Source organism: Bufo bufo, chromosome 1 (genome assembly GCF_905171765.1).
Source record: "Bufo bufo chromosome 1, aBufBuf1.1, whole genome shotgun sequence".
NCBI lineage: Eukaryota > Metazoa > Chordata > Amphibia > Anura > Bufonidae > Bufo > Bufo bufo.
The window spans coordinates 14,717,386-14,739,869 of NC_053389.1; the positions used below are offsets into that span (position 1 = coordinate 14,717,386).

Here is a 22,484-nt window from a genome sequence, read left to right on the forward strand (position 1 = left end):
ATATGGCACCTCCCGCTCATCACTAGTGGACAGGTGTCTTTTATACTGATAACAAGTTCAAACAGGTGCCATTAATACAGGTAACGAGTGGAGGACAGAGGTGCCTCTTAAAGGGACACTGACAGGCCTTCTGAGCATAATTAGCTCTTTATATGCCCCCCTAGGTCTTATAATAAGTTCCCAATAATAAAATAATATTTATAATCACCTGTTCTTTCTGCCCAAGGGGCGTTCTTTGTGCCGCATTTGTGCCCAGCCGCGTCCCAACTGCCGGATCCTTAGACACGCCCATCTCATTAGTATTCACTTCTCTGGGCCATATTTTCCAGTCCCCGACATTCGGAGATCCTGCGCATGCGCCCGGCACCCTCGCTTGCTGGGATCACATTGCGGCAAGTGAATACTAATGAGATGGGCGTGTCTAAGGATCCGGCAGTTGGGACGCGGCTGGGCACAAATGCGGCACAAAGAACGCCCCTTGGGCAGAAAGGACAGGTGATTATAAAGATTATTTTTAACGTTTTATAATGCGCACAGGGATAATACTTATATGAATTGGGAACTTATTATAAAACCTAGGGGGGCATATAAAGAGCTAATTATGCTCAGAAGGCCTGTCAGTGTCCCTTTAAAGAAGAAGTTACAGGTCTGTGAGAGCCAGAAATCTTGCTTGTTTGTAGGTGACCAAATACTTATTTTACTGAGGAATTTACTAATTAATTCATTAGAAATCTTACAATGTGATTTCCTGTATTCTTTCCCCCAATCTGTCTCTCATAGTTCAAGTGTACCTATGATGAAAATTACAGGCCTCTCATCTTTTTAAGTGGGAGAACTTGCACAATTGGTGGCTAACTAAATACTTTTTTGCCCCACTGTATGCTTGGTGTGGTGTTTCCCTCCCACACCGAAGCATGACAGTGTGTGACAAAATTTTTTGGGGTAAGAGAATCAATGAAAAAATAGCAAATTGGCCATTTTGACCCGTTTTCCAATTACGCCATTCGCCGTATTGAAAACATATTTTTAATATTTTAATAGCACAGATGTTTTCAGATGCGGTGATCCGAATGTATTTCTTTTTTTATTCTACAGAAAGGAGGTTTATTTAAAGTGTCATTATATATATATTTTTTAACAGTTTTTTTTACTTTGGTATGGCTTTTAAACTCATGTTTGAGCCTACAAAACCTTTTTTTTTATTCAGAATCCTCATGGGTCTTTCAGACCTATGATGAGAGGAGAATTGATCATTTTTTATGTTGGCCTGCCACCTGCTGGCCAAAATAAGAAAATCAGCTTCAATACCCTGGGTCTCTTCAGAGAGACCCAGCGTATTGAAACCAATTTCCAGCATCCTCATTGGTTGCAGAGGATGCCAGTAGGAAGCGCAGAAAAACGAGCTTCCGGGTTTTTCACTCTTTAGATGCCATGATCACACTTGATCACGGCATCTAAAGGCTTTAATCACCGAGATCGGCATTATTGCCGGCCGTGGTCATTAGCTGCGGGTCTCTGCTGTTTGAGTGGGTTAGGGTTAGGGCTATGATCTTGTTCCCCATCCTGCATGGACATTAAACAAAACCCTCCTTTTGACTATTTGTGCAGAGTACGCCCCATGGCTAAAGTACCTGCCTCTTGCCTCACTCTTTGGCCTCTTTTGTCTGTAGTAATAATGCCAACTCCAGTAAATCATTTTTTTTAGGTATTAATAAACAGAAAAAGCTATATTAATGTGGTTTCACTGTAATCGTACAAAACCCATAAAATTATATAAATGTGGTACCACTGTAATTGTACTGATTCGGAGAATGAAGAGAACAGGTCAGTTTTATCTTATAGGGAACAACATAAAAACAAAACCATAAAACTATGTAAATGTGGTATCACTGTAATTGTACTGACCCAGATAATGAAGGGAACAGATCAGTTTTATCTCATAGTGTCACGGTCCCCCCTGTGACAGATGTCAGGAGATCAAAGAGACTGGCTACACGTGAAGGAATCTAACAGCCTCTTTGATTACTTGCTTCAGTTGTTGTTATTGCTCATGACCCCACCCCTTGTTTCAGATGTAGCTTAGCGGTCATCACACCTCCCCTATATAGTCTGACCTCACCCTTCTGGCTATGCGGTTGATAGCTTCATTTGGATTTTGGAAGAGTTGGTATGTTGTCCTCTCTGGAGTCCGTGCTCGTCCATCTCTTCAGAAGTTAAGTGTCTTACTCCTTTGTGTCTTGTTGTCCCTCCCCGTGTCTGTTGCTACTAGGCCTCAGAGCTGGTTCCTTCAACTGGAAAGGAGCGGGTTGCCTCAATCCCAGCCTTTATCTATAGGGATCCTTAGGCTCTCCAGGGTCTCAGGTTCCGGTGTAAGGGCATTCCTACCTTCGGGGTGTGCCCATATGAATAGGAGACAGGACAAGGAGTAGGGTTATTTAGGAGGTGACCCTTCCCTTTTTCCCGAGCATTGAGGCCTAGTGGCTTTTCACTTCCCTCCTGTTGTCGGTTTGGTGTTCCATTCCATACCTCACCCGTGACACATAGGGAATGTCGTGAAAAGAAAACCCATAAAACTATGTAAATGTGGTATCACTCTAATCATACTGACCCGGAGAATGCAAAGAATAAGATGGTTTTATCTCATAGGGAACGCTGTAAAAAGAAAACCCATAAACTATATAAATGTGGTATCACTGTAATCGAAAATGAAGAGAATAAGTCAGATTTATATAATAGGAAATGCCATAATAACAAAACCCATAAAACTATGGCAGAAATGTATCTTTTCTTTCTAATTTAACCCCATTTGGAGGTTTTATTTTCCCACCTTCCCATAATATACAATAGTAAATGGAGGGATTAGAAAGTACATCGTGTCCCACAAAAAAACAAGCCCTCATAAGGCTATGTGAACGGACAAATAAAAAAAAAGGTTATTGATCTGGAAAGGCAAGGACTGTAAAAACAAAAAATTGTCGGGTTCTCAAAGGGTTAAAGAAATATTTTTAAAGGTTAAGCTTCCTTATGTTCTTCATGTTTCCTAATCTAGATACAAGTTCCCCCTCAACACAGACAATGCAAAAGTAATACATAAAAATATTTAATATTGATGCAAAGGTAGCAGAGCTGACTTTGTCATTTGGTGATATCTAAAAGCTGTGGGTTTCCATAGGACAATAACTCAGGGAGTCCTCATTGCCCATAGCCAATTTAGTTTCATGACAACCTCAACTATACTATACCATGTCATCCTTTAAAGTCTTTCTTCCTAGTTCCCCACTGCCAGCACAATCCTTCCAGGGCACATTCCCTTAGATTTTTTTATGGATCCAAGCTTAGCTGCTCCGCTGCCTTCGGAGCCTCCCAGGCAGGAAGGGGTTACAGGGGACGGGCATAGTGAATGGATCACACAGTGCAGATGAGCTGAGTGTGTTCTCTGCACTATCCCCAGCTGTCTATGTCTCACCGCGCTCTCAGACTTGGCTCCTTCTAGCTGCAAAAAGGGAATCTCCTTCTACTTCACCCTCTTGGACCCCAGTGCTGGCCACAAGGTAGGGACCATGAATGACCATATGGAAAGGGAACGGGCATTTGTTGACTTGCACTTGACAAATGTAGCAGTGCTGAGTTTGTTGCACATGATAGAGCTGTGTTTTTTTCTAGGACTTTAAAACTATTGCAATATCTCGATATGAGATAGATAGATAGATAGGAGAAAGAAAGAAAGAAATAGATAGATAATAGATAGATAGATAGAAAGATAGATAGAGAGATAGATAGATAGATAGATAATAGATAATAGATAATAGATAATAGATAATAGATAGATAATAGATAATAGATAGATAGATAGATAGATAGATAATAGATAGATAGATAGATAGATAATAGATAGATAGATAATAGATAGATAATAGATAGATAGATAGATAATAGATAGATAATAGATAGATAATAGATAGATAGATAGATAGATAGATAGATAGATAGATAATAGATAGATAGATAATAGATAATAGATAGATAATAGATAGATAGATAGATAGATAGATAGATAGATAGATAGATAGATAGATAATAGATAATAGATAATAGATAGATAGATAGATAGATAGATAGATAGATAATAGATAGATAATTGATAGATAGATAATAGATAATAGATAGATAATAGATAATAGATAGATAATAGATAGATAATAGATAGATAGATAGATAGATAGATAGATAGATAATAGATAGATAATAGATAATAGATACATAGATAGATATGAGATAGATAGATAGATAGATAGATAGATAATAAATAGATAATAGATAGATAGATAATAAATAGATAATAGATAGATAATAGATATGAGATGGATAGATAATCAATTAAGAGTATTAATTGTGAATGTATTGGTAGCTACAGATGTAGCAGAGCTAATCTTACTGACTGAAGAGCACTGCTACATCTGTAGATTATGCATCGAAACTACGTATTGCAAAATAATGAATGTAATGTTAGGTGACACACACAGCTCTGCTACGTCTGTATGAAAGAAGGAAATTGCTAGTGAGCAAAGTTGAGTTTGTCAGATAAAGTCGGCTGAGATTAGCATTTTGCTCTGTTCATTGTCGCACAAGATGCTTGATGTACGGCTTTACATAGGACTGCAGGCCAGTCCAGTGCATTACCTGATGGTCATAGAACTCCCCAGGGGAACCGTCCTCTCCGATATTTTAACACTAACTGTTCCCGGGAAAGCTGGGTGACAACCAATATGATCTCATTACAGCGGATTTACCCCCCAGATTTCCCAGGGTTCTGAGTAACAGAGAAAGACAGACTGTATCAATGAACCATAGGTGGCATAGAGATGGGTGGGAGGCTACGGGAGGCATGCGGATAGTCACTCAACTTTCCCAGGAAATGATAACATCATTGAATTGTAGAATACTCCACATAAAGACGATAAGATTTCTGGTAATTCCAGCAGATGGGTTTCATGTCCTAGATTTATTTTGTCTGACGCCCCCGGGATGACTGGAAATACTACCTCTAAACCACAGCAAACTCTGCAGCGAGCCGGACAACTGTCCTGCAGAATTTCTAGTATTCATCTGTGGTTTTCTGCATCAATAAAACCTCTGTAACCCTCGTGCCCCCCATAGTGCCCCATACCCCTCCAAGGCACACCCCAAACTCCTTCCCCAGCCTTGACATAGACTTCAATGATGCCTTTATGCTCAAAATGAGTAACTCGGCTCTGCTACATCAACCTAAGTGAGAGAGGGACTTATGGCATGCAGACATCTACCAGGACAAAGTGCAGGGAACACAATTCTGAAGTGCTGGGGATTATAATGTGACAGTCATGGATGCAGAAGGAGGGTGTCAAGTTTATCCAGAAACCATTAATATCTTGAGACCTGTGAAATATGCAGCTTGGATCCGAGCAGCCACATTGTTCCAACCAAACAATAACGAGTTTATAAGAGGTTACAATGTGTCGCTGCCAAGGAAACAAAAACAATCACTTGCTGCAAGGAATCAATACATTGTAACACAGAAGAGTAGAGGGGGGGGTCTATAGATGTGAACTAGCACCGAACCAAGGAGTCCACCAATTAAGAAGAGTAGAGGGGGGGCTATGGATGTGAACTAGCACCGAACCAAGGACTCCACCAAGTAAGAAGAGTAGAGGGGGGGCTATGGATGTGAACTAGCACCGAGCCAAGGAGTCCACCAAGTAAGAAGAGTAGAGGGGGGGCTATAGATGTGAACTAGCACCGAACCAAGGACTCCACCAAGTAAGAAGAGTAGAGGGGGGGCTATGGATGTGAACTAGCACCGAGCCAAGAAGTCCACCAAGTAAGAAGAGTAGAGGGGGGGGGGGGGGGGGGCTGTAGATGTGAACTAGCACTAAATCAAGGACTCCACCAAGTAAGAAGAGTAGAGGGGGGCTATAGATGAGAACTTGCACCAAACCAAGGGGTCCACCAAGTAAGAAGAGTAGAGGGGGGGGGGGCTATGGATGTGAACTAGCACTAAATCAAGGACTCCACCAAGTAAGAAGAGTAGAGGGGGGCTATAGATGAGAACTAGCACCAAACCAAGGGGTCCACCAAGTTAGAAGAGTAGAGGGGGGGGGCTATGGATGTGAACTAGCACCGAGCCAAGGATTCCACCAAGTAAGAAGAGTAGAGGGGGCTGTAGATGTGAACTAGCACTGAACCAAGGAGTCCACCAAGTAAGAAGAGTAGAGGGGGGGGGGGCTACAGATGTGAACTAGCACCGAACCAAAGAGTCCTCTAAGTAAGAAGAGTAGATGTGAACAAGCACCGAACCAAAGAGTACTCTAAGTAAGAAGAGTAGAGGGGGGCTATATATGTGAACTAGCACTGAACCAAGGAGTCCACCAAGTAAGAAGAGTAGAGGGGGCTGTAGATGTTAACTAGCACCGAACCAAGGGGTCCTCTAAGTAAGAAGAGTAGAGGGAGGGCTGTAAATGTGAACTAGCACCGAACCAAGTAGTCCCCTAATTAAGAAGAGTAGAGGGAGGGCTATAGATGTGAACTAGCACCAAACCAAAGAGTCCCCTAAGTAAGAAGAGTAGAGGGTGGGCTATAGATGTAAACTAGCACTGAACCAAGGAGTCCTCTAAGTAAGAAGAGTAGAATGGGGCTGTAGATGTGAACTAGCACTGAACCAAAGAGTCCCCTAAGTAAGAAGAGTAGAGGGGGGCTATAGATGTGAACTAGCACCGAACAAAGGAGTCCTCTAAGTAAGAAGAGTAGAGAGGGGGCTATAGATGTGAACTAGCACTGAACCAAAGAGTCCTCTAAGTAAGAATAGTAGAGGGGGGCTATAGATGTGAACTAGCACTGAACCAAGGAGTCCCCTAAGTAAGAAGAGTAGAGGGGGGGGAGACTGTAGATGTGAACCAGCACCGAACCAAGGAGTCCCCTAAGTAAGAAGAGTAGAGGGGGGCTGTGGATGTGAACTAGCACTGAAGCAAGGAGTCCACTAAGTAAGACGAGTGGGGGGGGGGGGGGGGCTGTAGATGTGAACCAGCACCAAACCAAGGAGTCCTCTAAGTAAGAAAAGTAGAGGGGGGGGGGGCTTTAGGTGTGAAGTAGCACCGAGCCACAGAGAACCCTAAGTAAGAAGAGTAGAGGGGGGCTATAGATGTGAACTAGCACCGAACTAAGGAGTCCCCTAAGTAAGAAGAGTAGAGGGGGGGGGCTATAGATGTGAACTAGCACTGAACCAAGGAGTCCTCTAAGTAAGAAGAGTAGAAGGGGGGCTGTAGATGTGAACTAGCACCAAACCAAAGAGTCCCCTGAGTAAGAAAAGTAGAGGAGGGGCTATAGATGTGAACTAGCACCAAACCAAGAAGTCCCCTAAGTAAGAAGAGTAGGGGGGGGGGGGCTACAGATGTGAACTAGCACTGAACCAAGGAGTCCCCTAAGTAAGAAGAGTAGAGGGGGGGCTGTAGATGAGAATTAGCACCGAACCAAGGAGAACCTTGAGTACTTTAGGAAGAGTAGAAGGGGGCTGTAGATGTGAACTGGCCTCTATTAGGGAGGGTCATAGGGGCCCTGAAGATACAGAGAACAGCGTTACTAGATGTACATGAAGGAGCACCGTCACCTTGTGGATAACGTGAGGCTGCAGACCCCAGGGACTGGGACTACTCCAGCTAAGGGCTGCTGTCAATGTGGATATAATTTAAGCTAATTTTCTGGCATAAATTATTGTCAATCTGTCTGGTCACATTGTCCCCGCGCTCTTCTGCTACGCTCCACTTACAGTGACAAGATACAGAGAGGAAAGGATAAAAGTGGAAAACTTTCACAAAACTGAGTTTGCTTAAAATTTAGCAAATTTTGTACTTAAAAAAAAAAACTGTGGTGCAGACCATGTAAATGATTCAGTTTGCATGATGCATCCTGCTATGTTCCTGAGTTGATGCCTGTGTAATGCTTCACAGCTGCACTCACTATTCTGCTGGTGCAGTCACTGTGTACATACATTACTTATCCTGTACTGATCCTGAGTTACACCCTGTATTATACTCCAGAGCTGCACTCACTATTCTGCTGGTGCAGTCACTGTGTACATGCATTACTTATCCTGTACTGATCCTGAGTTACATCCTGTATTATACTCCAGAGCTGCACTCACTATTCTTCTGGTGCAGTCACTGTGTACATACATTACTTATCCTGTACTGATCCTGAGTTACATCCTGTATTATACTCCAGAGCTGCACTCACTATTCTGCTGGTGCAGTCACTGTGTACATACATTACTTATCCTGTACTGATCCTGAGTTACACCCTGTATTATACTCCAGAGCTGCACTCACTATTCTGCTGGTGCAGTCACTGTGTACATGCATTACTTATCCTGTACTGATCCTGAGTTACATCCTGTATTATACTCCAGAGCTGCACTCACTATTCTTCTGGTGCAGTCACTGTGTACATACATTACTTATCCTGTACTGATCCTGAGTTACATCCTGTATTATACTCCAGAGCTGCACTCACTATTCTGCTGGTGCAGTCACTGTGTACATACATTACTTATCCTGTACTGATCCTGAGTTACATCCTGTATTATACTCCAGAGCTGCACTCACTATTCTGATGGTGCAGTCACTGTGTACATACATTACATTACTCAGGGCTTTTTTTCTGGCTGAACGCACCGGAACGGCGTTCCGACACCTTTTGACATCGCAAGCTGCGATGTATCAGCGGGGAGGGACTGGGAGGAGGAGCTGAGGGCCGGTGCGCTCACTGTGCTCCGGCCCCCAGCTCCAGTACAGTTATAAAATGTGTAAAATGAATAATGATTCTATTCATGAGGCCCCGTCTGTAGTAGAACATTCAATATATCCATCCTACTCACAGGGCTGTTATCGTAATCCAGGCCGGCCGGGCAGACGAGCGGCAGCGTCACTGACTGACGTCACGTGCCTGACCGGCATACTTTATGAATGAAGCAGGCGGCTCAGGCACGTGACGTCAGTCAGTGACGCTGCCGCTCGTCTGCCCGGCCGGCCTGGATTACGATAACAGCCCTGTGAGTAGGATGGATATATTGAATGTTCTACTACAGACGGGGCCTCATGAATAGAATCATTATTCATTTTACAAATTTTATAACTGTACTGGAGCGGCAATGGTGGGGGGGGGGGTCTGTGGATGGCAGTGTTATGGGGGGGGTCTGTGGATGGCACTGTTAAGGGGGGTCTGTGGATGGCACTGCTATGGGGTGGGGGGGTCTGTGGATGGCACTGTTAAGGGGGGTCTGTGGATGGCACTGTTATGGGGTGGGGGGGTCTGTGGATGGCACTGTTATGGGGTGGGGGGGTCTGTGGATGGCACTGTTAAGGGGGGGTCTGTGGATGGCACTGTTATGGGGTGGGGGGTCTGTGGATGGCACTGTTAAGGGGGGGTCTGTGGATGGCACTGTTATGGGGTGGGGGGTCTGTGGATGGCACTGTTATGGGGTGGGGGGGTCTGTGGATGGCACTGTTAAGGGGGGGTCTGTGGATGGCACTGTTATGGGGTGGGGGGTCTGTGGATGGCACTGTTAAGGGGGGGTCTGTGGATGGCACTGTTAAGGGGGGGTCTGTGGATGGCACTGTTATGGGGTGGGGGGGTCTGTGGATGGCACTGTTATGGGGTGGGGGGGTCTGTGGATGGCACTGTTATGGGGTGGGGGGGTCTGTGGATGGCACTGTTAAGGGGGGTCTGTGGATGGCACTGTTATGGGGTGGGGGGTCTGTGGATGGCACTGTTATGGGGTGGGGGGTCTGTGGATGGCACTGTTATGGGGTGGGGGGGGTCTGTGGATGGCACTGTTATAGGATGGGGGATCTGCGGATGCCATCCCCAGATCCCCCATTAACAGTGCCATCCCCAGATCCCTCATTAACAGTGCCATGGGGGGTTTCTTTGCTGGGCTGGACTTTTATAGTCCCCCCAAATTTTACTTGCATCCCTGTTCTCAAAAAGGGGCGGTTTTAGGGGGCGGTCCTAGGGGTGGGTAGGGGCGTGGCCAGGGGAGGGGGGCTGAGTTCCACCACCTTTTCTCTGAGAAAAAAAGCCCTGACATTACTTATCCTGTACTGATCCTGAGTTACATCCTGTATTATACTCCAGAACTGTACTCACTATTCTGCTGGTGCAGTCACTGTGTACATACATTACTTATCCTGTACTGATCCTGAGTTACATCCTGTATTATACTCCAGAGCTGCACTCACTATTCTGCTGGTGGAGTCACTGTGTACATACATTACATTACTTATCCTGTACTGATCCTGAGTTACATCCTGTATTATACTCCAGAGCTGCACTCACTATTCTGCTGGTGCAGTCACTGTGTACATTACATTACTTATCCTGTACTGATCCTGAGTTACATCCTGTATTATACTCCAGAGCTGCACTCATTATTCTGCTGGTGCAGTCACTGTGTACATACATTACTTATCCTGTACTGATCCTGAGTTACATCCTGTATTATACTCCAGAGCTGCACTCACTATTCTGCTGGTGCAGTCACTGTGTACATACATTACATTACTTATCCTGTACTGACCCTGAGTTATATCCTGTATTATACTCCAGAGCTGTACTCACTATTCTGCTGGTGCAGTCACTGTGTACATACATTACTTATCCTATACTGATCCTGAGTTACATCCTGTATTATACTCCAGAGCTGCACTCACTATTCTGCTTGTGCAGTCACTGTGTACATACATTACATTACTTATCCTGTACTAATCCTGAGTTAAATCCTGTATTATACTCCAGAGCTGCACTCACTATTCTGCTGGTGCAGTCACTGTGTACATACATTACTTATCCTGTACTGATCCTAAGTTACATCCTGTATTATCCTCCAGAGCTGCACTCACTATTCTGCTGGTGGAGTCACTGTGCACATACATTACTGATCCTGTACTGATCCTGAGTTACATCCTGTATTATACTCCAGAGCTGCACTCACTATTCTGCTTGTGCAGTCACTGTGTACATATATTACTTATCCTGTACTGATCCTGAGTTACATCCTGTATTATACTCCAGGGCTGCACTCACTATTCTGCTGGTGCAGTCACTGTGTACATACATTACTTATCCTGTACTGATCCTGAGTTACATCCTGTATTATCCTCCAGAGCTGCACTCACTATTCTGCTGGTGGAGCCACTGTGCACATACATTACTTATCCTGTACTGATTCTGAGTTACATCCTGTATTATACTCCAGAGCTGCACTCACTATTCTGCTGGTGCAGTCACTGTGTATATACATTACATTACTTATCTTGTACTGATCCTGAGTTACATCCTGTATTATACTCCAGAGCTGCACTCACTATTCTGCTGGTGCAGTCACTGTGTACATACATTACTTATCCTGTATTGATCCTGAGTTACATCCTGTATTATACTCCAGAGCTGCACTCACTATTCTGCTGGTGCAGTCACTGTGTACATACATTACTTATCCTGTATTGATCCTGAGTTACATCCTGTATTATACTCCAGAGCTTCACTCACTATTCTGCTGGTGCAGTCACTGTGTACATTACATTACTTATCCTGTACTGATCCTGAGTTACATCCTGTATTATACTCCAGAGCTGCACTCACTATTCTGCTAGTGCAGTCATTGTGTACATTACATTACTTATCCTGTACTGATCCTGAGTTTCATCCTGTATTATACTCCAGAGCTGCACTCACTATTCTGCTGGTGCAGTCACTGTGTACATTACATTACTTATCCTGTACTGATCCTGAGTTACATCCTGTATTATACTCCAGAGCTGCACTCACTATTCTGCTGGTGTAGTCACTGTCTACATGCATTCAGTGCTTATTTGGCTGCGGTGTAAGGTTTGTGGCTGGCTTCAGTCTTAAGTCAAAGCATTTCTTGATGTATAAGAGACGCGTCCCCCAGTGTTCAATCACATTTTCGCTTTCTGTAGCGCAGTGTCACCTGCTGATGGTCTCCGTCATCCTAGGGACCATAAAGAATCTCTGTATGTGAAGCCTCTACCTGCCGGAGTGCAGAGCGGGAATCTTCTACAGTCAGGTGATCCCGCTTTGTCCACAGGGCAGATTCATTTCTGCGCTTCCCTGATTATTGGGTCTTTGAGGAAAGTGAGATCTCATGGATACTGTTGAGCTCTGCTTCATCTGTACATGCACCTCCTGCTTCTTCAGGGGTTTGGTAACTTTCCATCTGGGTTTTGTGTAGGATGAATTCTGTATATGTTACGTGGTTATGTTCTTATCAGCTCGATTGTTTCTTACCGATCCATGTAATCCTGTGACGGGCGCGCCGTCAGGCCGCGTATCATTAACCAGCCCGAAAGGGGTAAACGTTCCCTGCTCCAGGTTTAGTTATATTAAAGCCAACTGCTCACATAGCAATCCCGAAATATAACCTTATAATTAGTGTTGAGCGAATCGAAGTCTCTGAAATTAGATTTGCCACAAAGTCGAATTTCCTCATGATTCGTGGTATATAAAGAATTTTGGTGGCTCAAAATAAAAAAAATTATACTTGTCTTATTCACTTGCTCGTGGAGGGGTTGCCCTCTCTCGTCTTCATTGAAGAAAACCCACCAAAGGACCTGCGGTGAGTGTGATGACCTCACCACGTGATCAGGCTGGCCGCACGCGGTGACGTCATCAGTGACGAGTTGAGTATAAGTTTGTGGCAGCCTGGATTCTGCCTATGGGACAGCAGACCCAGGGTGTAGTAAACTATTCACTGCCTGCAGCGGCCACTAGTGGAGATAGGGGGTACTGCATGCTGGCATGAAGGTAGTTCCTTGCAGGGACCTCCCATGCACATTATAATGCCGCAGACCTAATATTTTTCACAGTTGTTGGGGGCTGTTGCGAAACCTACAACTCCTAGCATCCCCCTGAAATGGCTGTAAAAAAATAATAATAATTATACTCACCTAATTTATTTAAGCGCCAAGAGGCCGCTGCCGCCATCTTGCTTAAAGATCTTCCTCGAAATCTTCCTCGAATTGCGCTGGGTCTTCAAGCAAGATGGCCGCAGCGGCCGCTTCACGCTCAATTGGTTGAGGTGAGTGCAATTGAATTTTTTTCTTAAATTGCGCCACTAAAATGGTTTAATAAGGATCACAGATGCCGCGATCAGCGATGACCGCGGCATCTGAGGGGTACAATGATGGGGAGGCGGCGCGAATCGCCATTCACTGTCATTGCACCCGCTATTTACAAAGTTACTCAGCACGAAGCGTATTTTTTTGTAAAGTTCGGCGAAGCGGCCGAATCGAATTTTAGAGAACGTCGCTCATCTCTAGGGATTATCATTTGGTAAGTTACGGCGATGTCAGAATCAGTTCCCTACAGAGCTGACGGCACAGCGTCACAGGGATTGTCTCCATGCAGCAGAGCTGAATCGGTAAAGCTGATGATATACATAGAAGAAAAGGGGCCACACTGCAAAGATGGGCCCTTCTCCACGACCCGTGGACTAGACCCTCACCCCCTGGTTTGCTAACAATTCGGCTTCTTCGGAGGGAGTTGTCCACCGCCTATCAGTAAAGTCGAAGGGACCGACCCGGACTGGCCCCTGTCTCAACGGGCCCCATAGCAGTTACATAGCCTTCATCTATGAGCACGTCTACAGCCTCGGTGATCATGGATGATCTATATGTCGGTAGAGATGTAGCAGAGCTGCATTTTGACATTGATCTGTTCCTAGATGATGAAGGTAAGAAAGTAGGTTCACGCACAGTCCACTGTGATACCGTAATGGTAATGTTACCCTGACCAGATGACAAACTCCACACGTCTGCGCTGAACCCTGCTATCTCTGTGCCTCCCCTGTACATGGAAAAGCGCTGATAATATATCTGCTGGTATTTCTCATATTTTCTCATGAGTAACAATCCACATGATGGAGTCATTATCTCCGCGGTCCATTATAGATAATTACGTGGAGTAAAGTGCTGCCATTTACACAGGAAAAAGCAGAGCCCCCCCCCCCCCCCCCCATGTCACTGCGAACCACGCAGATCCTCCAATAACTACAACACACATCATCCTCACCTCACCAAAATATTCCTATAAAACTCCTAAAGCTTCACTGTGACGGGAGAACAACCAGGAGAACTCCAAAATATGGCATCTGCGGGTAATAGATACAAAAATGGAAAAGAAGGCAGCACAAAGCAGAAAAGGAAAAATCAGAGGTGCAAGCCTAAAGGGGCCCGACAACAGCCCAAAAATACAATAATAAAAGGCAGGCAGCGCTCTCAAATAGAAGAATCTAAAAAGTGTTTATTCACCCATGTAGGAAGCGCGATGTTTCGGCTCTATACTGGAGCCTTTCCCAAGCAACAAGTGGTGGTGAGTGTGCCATATACACTCACCTAAAGAATTATTCGTGCCCCCATACTAATACGGTGTTGGACCCCCTTTTGCCTTCAGAACTGCCTTAATTCTACGTGGCATTGATTCCACAAGGTGCTGATAGCATTCTTTAGAAATGTTGGCCCATATTGATAGGATAGCATCTTGCAGTTGATGGAGATTTGAGGGATGCACATCCAGGGCACGAAGCTCCCGTTCCACCACATCCCAAAGATGCTCTATTGGGTTGAGATCTGGTGAATGTGGGGGCCATTTTAGTCCAGTGAACTCATTGTCATGTTCAAGAAACCAATGTGAAATGATTGGAGCTTTGTGACGTGGTGCATTATCCTTCTGGAAGTAGCCATCAGAGGATGGATACATGTTCTCATTCTGTTTACCCCAAATTCGGACTCTACCATTTGAATGTCTCAACAGAAATCGAGACTCATCAGACCAGGCAACATTTTCCAGTCTTCAACAGTCCAATTTTGGTGAGCTCGTGCAAATTGTAGCCTCTTTTTCCTATTTGTAGTGGAGATGAGTGGTACCCAGTGGGGTCTTCTGCTGTTGTAGCCCATCCGCCTCAAGGTTGTGCGTGTTGTGGCTTCACAAATGCTTTGCTGCATACCTCAGTTGTAACGAGTGGTTATTTCAGTCAACGTTGCTCTTCTATCAGCTTGAATCAGTCGGCCCATTCTCCTCTGACCTCTAGCATCCACAAGGCATTTTCGCCCACAGGACGGCCGCATACTGGATGTTTTTCCCTTTTCACACCATTCTTTGTAAACCCTAGAAATGGTTGTGCGTGAAAATCCCAGTAACTGAGCAGATTGTGAAATACTCAGACCGGCCCGTCTGGCACCAACAACCATGCCACGCTCAAAATTGCTTAAATCCCCTTTCTTTCCCATTCTGACATTCAGTTTGGAGTTCGGGAGATTGTCTTGACCAGGACCACCCCCCTAAATGCATTGAAGCAACTGCCTTGTGATTGGTTGACTAGATAATTGCATTAATGAGAAATAGAACAGGTGTTCCTAATAATTCTTTAGGTGAGTGCGCCATATATATACACAAAGTGCAAGGGCATCAAATAAACAATTAATAAGTACAATCATACACAAAATATACATTAAAGTGCTCACCTAGTGCCAGAGATGACATACGGTACATAAATGTGAATGTAAATTGTGATTACCATACATCAGGGGTGGCCAACCTTACATGACTATCAGGAGCCACAAGCTATACATTTACACAGTCACCGTATTTTTCGCCCTACAAGATGCACCTAGGTTTTAACAAAGAAAAATAAGATAAAAAAATATTTTTCATCTGATCTGAGGTCTGCTAAAAATATTTTTTTCTTATTGTTCATTAGCAGAGAAAAAAAGTAAAAAATATTTTGTTCATCAGACCTTAGATCAGACTCCTAAATCAGATCCCCAATCCTCATCTGACCTACAATAAGATCTCCAAACCTCATCAGACTTCCAAATCAGACCCCCAAAATAAGACCCCCAATGCTTGGATCAGACAACACAAATCAGACTCCCAGTGTCCGACCCTCAGTGCTCAGATCCCCCCCACATGCTCAGATTCCCCCCCCCATGCTTAGATCCACCCTTTCTCAGATCTGACCCCCCCCCATGCTCAGACCTGACCAATCCATGCTCAAACAAGACCTCCATGCTCAGACCTGACCAACCCATGCTCAAATCTGAACCCTCATGCTCAGATCTTCCCCCTCATGCTCAGACCCCCATTGCTCAGATCTGGACCCCCTCCCCCCCATGTTCAGATCAGACCCACATTCTCAGATCTATCATTTAAAAAAATCTCTTCCCTCTCCTGATCAGGCACTGGGCTCCTGCTCGGGCACCTGCTACTCTGCAGGTCTGACACGCTCTCCACCGTGAGGTCAGGTCATGGTGTGTGTCTCCATGTACTACGTTCTTACACTGTGTGCATCAGGACGTAGTGGAGAGTGAGCTGGAGCTGCAAAGTAATAACAGTGCCTGATCAGGAAAAGAGATCTGAGCCTGGGGTGGAGAGTGCTTCCTGGCTTCACAGCTAGAATCTCACTTGAAGAAGCAAAGAGCCACAGGATGACCACCCCTGCCTTACATGATTACAAATAAGTATATAAAAAATCAATAGTGTTATAATTCATAAAACAGTTCATCATCAGCAATAATTAGAATGATAAATACCATCTGTGCGTCACATGTGTGCATAGTGAGTATACTTCTTGTTGTCTAAGTATACTCCCTATGCACACACGTGACACCCAGATGGTATTTATCATTCTAATTATTGCTGATGATGAACTGTTTTATGAATTCTAACACTATGTTGACAGGACTTTGTTTTCCTTCTTGCATAACGGGACCCAGAAGGATCCGTTTTGATTCCCATAGACTTAGGGGCGGAGAACAAACGTAAAGGCTTCCGTTTTGCATTACGTCATAATACAAGTCTATGGGCAGAAAAAACGGATCCGTCCTTCCTTCTTATGGATTCCGTTATTTTCCGTTATAACCATGTTATAACAGAAAGCCATAACGGAATCCCTAAAGCTAGTGTGAACCCACCCTGACGTCCGTGTGCATTCCGTTTTTTGCGGAAACTGAACATCTGGCCACTAATCGAACAGTACTATCGTTGTCCGTTATGCGGACAATAAGGGTTCATGCACACGAACGTATTATCTTTCCGTGTCCCTTCCATTATTTTGTGTGGACCGTATACGGAACCATTCATTTCAATTGGTCCGAAAAAAAAAAAGGAAGGTCCTCTTAGATTAGTATGCAGCCTAGCTGCTATTAGTAAATAGCATAGTGTATAGGGAAGACCTTGTGGAGACCACCAGCCACCTAGATCTATATATATAAGAGGGTATACTAATAGCAGCTAGGCTGCATACTAATCTACTCATCCCTCATCCCTTTCTACTACTCATGGATCCTGTCCTGCCTATTCCATACATCTATGTTCCATTAATATGGATATGTTGACCTTTAGCTCAGCCGGTGACTGAATGACAGTATAATGATAACGCTTGGATATGACAATGCTCCTGTAATGTTGCTGGTATCCACGGATTATTTATGTACGTCATGGACCTCCCTTCATCTGGACAGTATGTCCCTTAACATGATTCCAGCGGAGGTATCTCCATTATGGGACCCGACCGATACGCCTGGATCTATGACTTATGTCTGATTATTGATTGACATGTGGATATGATTACAGAACCCTCTGGATCCCATTTATCATGTATCATGCTTTTCTGGTTTTTGGTTTTAGTTTTTTTCTCTCTTTTTTTCTATTCTTTTCATTTTTCATTCTTTTCATTTGCCATGGTACATTTAAATGTATATTTGTATGTAATATTTGATTACATTATTTATTTAGTTTTTTTCTTTTGCTGTAGTCTGATGAAGGCCAATGTGTGGCCGAAAACGTCACATTGTACACAGCCGCAATACCAATAAGAAAATCCTTTTCTAGTCACAGGAGGAGGGTATGATAATCCCATGAAACTCCTGCAAGACACACCAGGATGGGAGTTTAGTAATCCCATTACCAATCCTGGCACATATAACAAACAGGAAGGAGGAGTACCTTATTCCCCTAGCCGCTCCCGAAGCAGCGGGGTTACCCTTGTTGGACCTACCTGGGGCTTACCACTTGGTCCTACCTGGATACCCGGGATATATGACTCCAGTCCAGATGTAGGTCATTAGTATTAAGCGTCCGCAGAGACAGTCCGTGTAAAGAGAACAGAGCTGTAAATCAAGGCACACAGAAGAAAGGTGCTACTGAACTAGCTAAAGGTAAAAGTTAGTGCAGTTTCACAATAAATGCATAAAGGTCACATTGCGGCATCTGTAAAAGAGTCCATAAAATGGGCACGAGTACTTGAACGTTGCTCAACCTGTAAACATTTAAGAAAAACTAGTGCAAGATTAGAACAGTATAAGGCTACTTTCACACTTGCGTTCGGTGCGGATCCGTCTGGTATCTGCACAGACGGATCCGCACCTATAATGCAAACACTTGCATCCGTTCAGAACGGATCCGTCTGCATAAACAGATTTTCCAGATCTTAGTTTTCACATCGTGAAACTCAGATCCGACAGTATATTCTAACACAGAGGCGTTCCCATAGTGATGGGGACGCTTCAAGTTAGAATATACTAAGAACTGTGGACATAACTGCCCCCTGCTGCCTGGCAGCACCCGATCTCTTACAGGGGGCTGTGATCCGCACAATTAACTCTTCAGGTGCCGCACCTGAGGGGTTAATTGTGCGTATCATAGCCCCCTGTAAGAGATCAGGTGCTGCCCGGCAGCAGGGGGCCCCCCCTCCCTCCCCAGTTTTAAATTCATTGGTGGCCAGTGCGCCCCCCCTCCCTCCCCAGTATTAAATTCATTGGTGTCCAGTGCGCCCCCCCTCCCTACCCAGTATTAAATTCATTGGTGGCCAGTGCGGTAACCCCTCCCTCCCTACCCAGTATTAAATTCATTGGTGGCCAGTGCGGCCTCCCCTCTCCCCCCCCTTCCTAATTAAAATCACTATATAAGCAATGTGCCGCACAGACCTTTCACTTATAATACTTCTAAAATTGCTAAGTAACCATGGCAGCCATGACTGCAGTAGCGTCTTGGCTGCCATGGTAACTGATCGGAGCCCCAGCGATTAAACTGGGACTCCGATCGGAACTCTCCGCTGCCACCAATGATGGGGGGGTGATTTTAATTAGGAGGGGGGGGAGAGGGGAGGCCGCACTGGCCACCAATGAATTTAATACTGGGGAGGGAGGGAGTGGGGGCCCCACTGGCCACTAATGAATGTAATACTGGGGAGGGAGGGGGGCCGCACTGGCCACCAATTAATGTAATACTGGGGAGGGAGGGGGGCCGCACTGGCCACCAATGAATTTAATACTGGGGAGGGAGGGGGGGGCCGCACTGGCCACCAATGAATTTAAAACTGGGGAGGGGGGCCCCCTGCTGCCTGGCAGCACCTGATCTCTTACAGGGGGCTATGATACGCACAATTAACCCCTCAGGTGCGGCACCTGAGAGGTTAATTGTGCGGATCACAGCCCCCTGTAAGAGATCGGGTGCTGCCAGGCAGCAGGGGGCAGTTATATACACAGTTCTCAGTATATTCTAACTTGAAGCGTCCCCATCACTATGGGAACGCCTCTGTGTTAGAATATACTGTCGGATCTGAGTTTTCACGATCTAACTCAAATCTGATGGTATATTCTAACATAGAGGCTTTCCCATTGTGATGGGGACGCTTCAAGTTAAAATATACCATCGGATTGGAGAAAGCTCCGATTCGATGGTATATTAATAGGGACTCCTGACTTTACATTGAAAGTCAATGGGGGACAGATCCGTTTGCAATTGCACCATATTGTGTCAATGTCAAACGGATCCGTCCCCATTGACTTGCATTGTAAGTCAGGACGGATCCGTTTGGCTCCGCACGGCCAGACGGACACCCGAACGCTGCAAGCTGCGTTTTGGTGTCCGCCTCCAGAGTGGAATGGAGGCGGAATGGAGCCAAACTGATGCATTCTGAACGTATCCTTATCCATTCAGAATGCATTGGGGATGAACGGATCAGTTCGGGGCCGCTTGTGAGAGCCCTCAAACGGATCTCACAAGCAGAACCCCAAATGCAAGTGTGAAAGTGGCCTAAGTCACAAAGAGCTCAGGTACACGTTTGAGTCCTTTCTTTGGGTGCAAGCTTGTAATGTTGCATAACTTGTAACAAGTAGGAAAAAAAACAAAAATCTAAAATCATTTGTAATCCAACATGAGGTATGGCTTGGCTGATAGATGCAGTCCATGGCACAAAAATGTTAGATGAAAAAAGCCAAAATGTAAACAATAAACAGTAGGCAATGTTTCTTACCAGTGAAAATTTGTCCATTGCTTGGCTCCCATTGTCTCTGTAGCTAAACACTGGTTTCAAAGAATTCCTGATAACAGGCAGGTGGTTTACCTTTATTGGTCCATTGGGATCTCCGCAAAGGCAGTTCCGAGTCTCCAGGGGTAGGAGTAGAGTCTTGGACTTGTCCAGGAGGATCAGCTGTCTGACTTGAAGTTATCTCAGCAACTGGCATCAGGACTCGAATTTGAGGTTGGAGTAACCACTGAAGGGGGTCAAGCATGGAAGGCAACTCTGTTGGAGTCTTACTTTCTGAAGACAATGGCAGCTCAGGTAATGTATCCTCTTCTCTTGGCTGCTCTTGAAAAGGTTCCTGTAGACATTTCTTGGGCCGGTTACAATGGACTCGCTGAGTACCTTTATCCTCTCTCTGGATTTCGTAGACCTCTGATAAGGGAATGGCCACTATTGTATATGGCTCACGCTTCCAGCGACTATCTAGTTTGCTTACAGGGTGATTGTTTTTTAGCCAGACCTGGTCTCCAGGCTGTAAGGGCTCAGCGTGTGCATGCATATTAAAGTCCTGTTTTTGTTGAGCCTTCTCTATTTTAGAGTCCACAATTTATTTGGCGTCCTCCAGGTGCTTCTGATGCTCTTTGGCCCACTCATATTGGGGAAGGAGTGGTTCAGAGTCCGGTACAGGGATGTCAAGGGCAAGATCTGCAGGTAGACGGCCATGTCTTCCGAACATGAGGTAGTATGGAGTGTACCCAGTGGAGCAATGAGTTGTATTGTTGTACAGGTACACTAGAAGGAGTAACGGCCATTCGGCCTTTTTTTGAGGCGGCACAGCCTTGAGCATGTTGATCAGTGTCTGGTTCATTTTTTCGCACAGTCCGTTTCCCTGAGGGTGGTATGCGAGGGCTCTCAGGTTCTTGCAGTTGTGCAAGGCACAAAGTTCATAGAATAACGGAGACTCGAATGCAGATCCCTGGTCAGTGAGTATCTTGTCAGGACACCCATACGGCAGAATGAAGTTCTTCCACATGGCATCAGCTGTAGTTTTTGCAGTTAAGTCCTTTTCTGGTACAGCCACAACGAACTTGGTATAGTGGTGCATGATTGTCATAGCATAGACATACCCGGATCTGCTGGGTTCCAGTTTCACATGGTCGATGGCCACGATTTCAAGAGGACCTCTACTCACTATTGGATGAAGGGGGGCTCGCTGATCATGTCTTTCTCTTTTGCCACAACACAGGTGGGAAACTGTCGACATCACACCAGGTTTCAATGTCACTTCTCATGCCAATCCAGTAGAAACGTCGTCTGATGGTGGCTTCCGTTTTTTGGGTTCCAAAGTGACCAGACCGGTTATGGTACATGTCCATCACCATCTTGGCATCTCTTCGAGGCGCCACTAACTGGTGGAGGCGCTCACAGGTGACTGGATCAAGCGTCCTCCTGAGGAGTAGGTCTCTTTGTAGGAAGAGTAGTTTCCGTTGTCGCCAGAGGCGAACTAGCTCTGAGTCAGCTCTCCGCTGTCGGATTCTCTCCGGTATGCGCCCAGCAATAATCCAGCAATTCTCCAATGGCTCTGCTCTCTGATTGTAGTTTAATCCAGAGCTCTTTCTCAACTGGAGGTGAGAGGTCACAGGTCTGTGGAAAACAAGTGACTTTAGAGGTCGGGCGCCTAGTGTGTAGGGCCTCCTGCTGGGCAAATCGGGAGTAGTATATTGGCATTTCCACATCTTCCCACTGCTCATCGGTAGAAATTGGTTCTTTTTGGGCAGGTAGTCTAGACAAAGCGTCGGCATTGTCATAAGATTTTCCAGTCCGGTACGTAATGGTAAAGTTGAAGTTCGCCAGTCTAGAGGCCCATCTTTGTTCTAGAGCTCCCAGACGTGCAGTGTTCAAGTGAGCTAGTGTATTATTGTCGGTGTAGAAGGTGAAAGGCGTAGCAGCTAGGTAGTCCTTGAATTCCTCAGTTACAGCCCAGATCAAGGCTAGAAACTCCAGTTTGAACGAGCTGTAGTTATGGTCATTCCGCTCTGGCTCTCGTAAAGATCTGCTGGCATAGGCGATGACTTTTTCAGTTCCAGCTTGTGTCTGAGATAGCACAGCTCCCAAATCTTTCTTACTGGCA

At 45.1% G+C, this 22,484-nt stretch overlaps 1 protein-coding gene across 2 annotated transcripts in view; it reads left to right on the top strand.

Annotated features, from left to right (window-relative positions):
- Positions 1 to 3,451: 3,451 nt before the first annotated feature.
- Positions 3,452 to 22,484, top strand: part of LOC120986787 (chemokine-like receptor 1) — a 238,964-nt gene continuing 219,931 nt past the window's right edge. For both annotated transcript variants that reach the window (XR_005775793.1, XM_040415493.1), the window contains exon 1: positions 3,452 to 3,551. The gene's annotated coding sequence lies outside the window, so the exon portion shown is untranslated. The remainder of the gene's footprint in view (positions 3,552 to 22,484) is intronic.